The 2,268-nt window shown below is 37.5% G+C and overlaps 1 non-coding gene across 1 annotated transcript; it reads right to left on the reverse strand.

The window, feature by feature from the left end:
• Positions 1–1,076: 1,076 nt before the first annotated feature.
• Positions 1,077–1,182, reverse strand: LOC147498087 (small nucleolar RNA R71). Its single transcript, XR_015197241.1, has one exon. It is a non-coding gene; the product is annotated as a small nucleolar RNA R71 (small nucleolar RNA).
• Positions 1,183–2,268: the final 1,086 nt, after the last annotated feature.

Raw genomic sequence — 2,268 nt, forward strand, 5'->3', positions numbered from 1 at the left:
TGTGCCACTTTGGCGATATAAAGGAGCAAATGGTTGGTTGCTAAGAAGTTATGTGATAAAGGCCAAGGTTCAAGGAGACAAAGCCTTTATGAAGCCTGGTCAAAAGCTGAAAAGTCAACACGGGCAGAAGTAGTGCACAAGTCAGTAGAACTTCCGAAGACCATATCTTTGGACTCAAGCCTCGGATTTGGGCCTACCTTACATCAAAGCGACCGACTCGGAAAGAGATTTCCAATGGTCCAATTCTTGACCTAATCAGAGGATCAGAAGTGGACAAAAAGTCTACTGAAGTCAAAGCCAGCTGAAACGGGCTCTGTGGACTGAAGAAATTGGGCTTTGGGCTCGATTTTCCGGCCCAAAACATGGCTCCACTGCCCATGCACGAAATTGTGGATCTGGTCTCCTCCTTTACATAAAACAAGACTTTGCTCTTAAGGAAGAGATAGTTAGATAGCTTAGAATAGAAAAGTAGCCATTAAAATAGCTTGTAGATCTAGTTTTTGAATTGAATTAGTTAAATTAATTAGTTTCATATTTTGTTTTAGATTAATTCTTTGAATCATAGTTCTTCGTTGAGTAGATAAATAAAATAGTTATTTCTTGTTCATTTCGATTTTATCATTTAAAATTGTTAGATATAAATTTAGTTGTTGTTATTCAATTCTTAGTTATTAATTTAGAATTCAATTATTGTTAGTTAAATTTAATAAAGTTATAATCTTTATATTACGTCTAGTTTTAATTCACATCATAGTATAATTCCTACTATTGCTCTCATTAGACTTTGAATAGATTAGTCAATCTAGGAAACTTGAATGCTAAAGAACTAAGAGTGGAAAGAACTTTTTACTCCACTCTATTTCGATAGAATTGAGAGTATAGAAATCTTTGATAGCAACACATAATTAAGTTTAGTTTCACTTGCGTTTTGAATTTCATTGTTCATTTCGTAGGTAAATTACTCAATTTTACGTTTATCACTTGGTTAACTACCCAAGCGCTTAATTCTATGGACTCGTGGGCTAAACTTGTTCAACTATGTACGGAACATTTTTACCCACCACTGAAGACCGATGAAATGCATTCCAAGATTCATTTCTTTCAACAGAATCCTCATGAATCATTTTCAGAGGCTTGGAATCGTTTCACCGATCTTCTTATAGAGTGTCCACACCATAACCTTGCGAAAGACACGTTAGTTCGTGCCTTTTTCAAGGGACTGTTACACCACCACAAAGCGGTGCTTGACATAATGAACGGGGGTAGTTTCCTTAGTAAAGGAGCCTCTGAGGCTTATAAATTTCTAGAAGATCAAACAAAGCATAATAATAACTGAGGGGGTAGTGACGATATCCCCCGTTTCGCTAGTTCTTCTTCAACAGTTAAGGCCACCGGGATGTTTGAGATGAAACCCGATCCTGAGCTTAAAAACTTAATTGAATCTCTCACTAAAAAGGTAGAGGCTATTGCTATTCAACAAAAGCCTACCCCTGTCATGAATGTCAACTCTATTCCCTGTAATTTCTGTTTGAGTCCAGGGCATCCCGACTGCTATTGTCCTCTAGTCTATAAACATCCATCCGCACAGCCGGACAATGTTTATTCCATTAATAGCGAACCTAACGCACCTTGGTGACAAAACCCCAATTTCGGTTGGTGAAATAATCAACAAGTTATACCTCTAGGGTATAATAATCAAAATGTTAGGCTAGAACCCAATTACAACCAAGCTCCCCAGAGACAAGGACAAGGACAAGGTAATTATAATAATTATAACAATAATAATTATAATGCTAATAGAGGTATCATTCCTGTTAATAATAACTATCACAACCCACCTGTTAATAATCAATGTGAGATAGTTCCAATCACACCACTTGTGACCACTACACTTACACAGCCGGATCGTCTTGACGCCTTCGTACAGGTTAGTCAACAACTTTTCCAAACCATGGCTCAATCTAACTAACAGGTTTTACAATCAATTAACCATTTAACCCAACAGTTAGCCCAAGAGAAAGCCCAACCAAAAGGCGTGTTTCCAGGTCAAGCGTTACCTAATCCTAAAACACCAAACACAGCCTTTGAGGTAATCAGTAGTACTAGTAATGAAAATAGAAACATAGGTGAGTTAAATGCTATCACCACTCTCTGTTCTGGCAGAGTGGTTGATAACATCGTAAGTATGCTTGTGGTTACCCCACCAGTAGTCCCTACACCAAATATCGAACTAGATACCAAAATGATAACTGAAGATCCTACCCCTGT

Source organism: Coptis chinensis, chromosome 5 (assembly GCF_015680905.1).
Source record: "Coptis chinensis isolate HL-2020 chromosome 5, ASM1568090v1, whole genome shotgun sequence".
NCBI lineage: Eukaryota > Viridiplantae > Streptophyta > Magnoliopsida > Ranunculales > Ranunculaceae > Coptis > Coptis chinensis.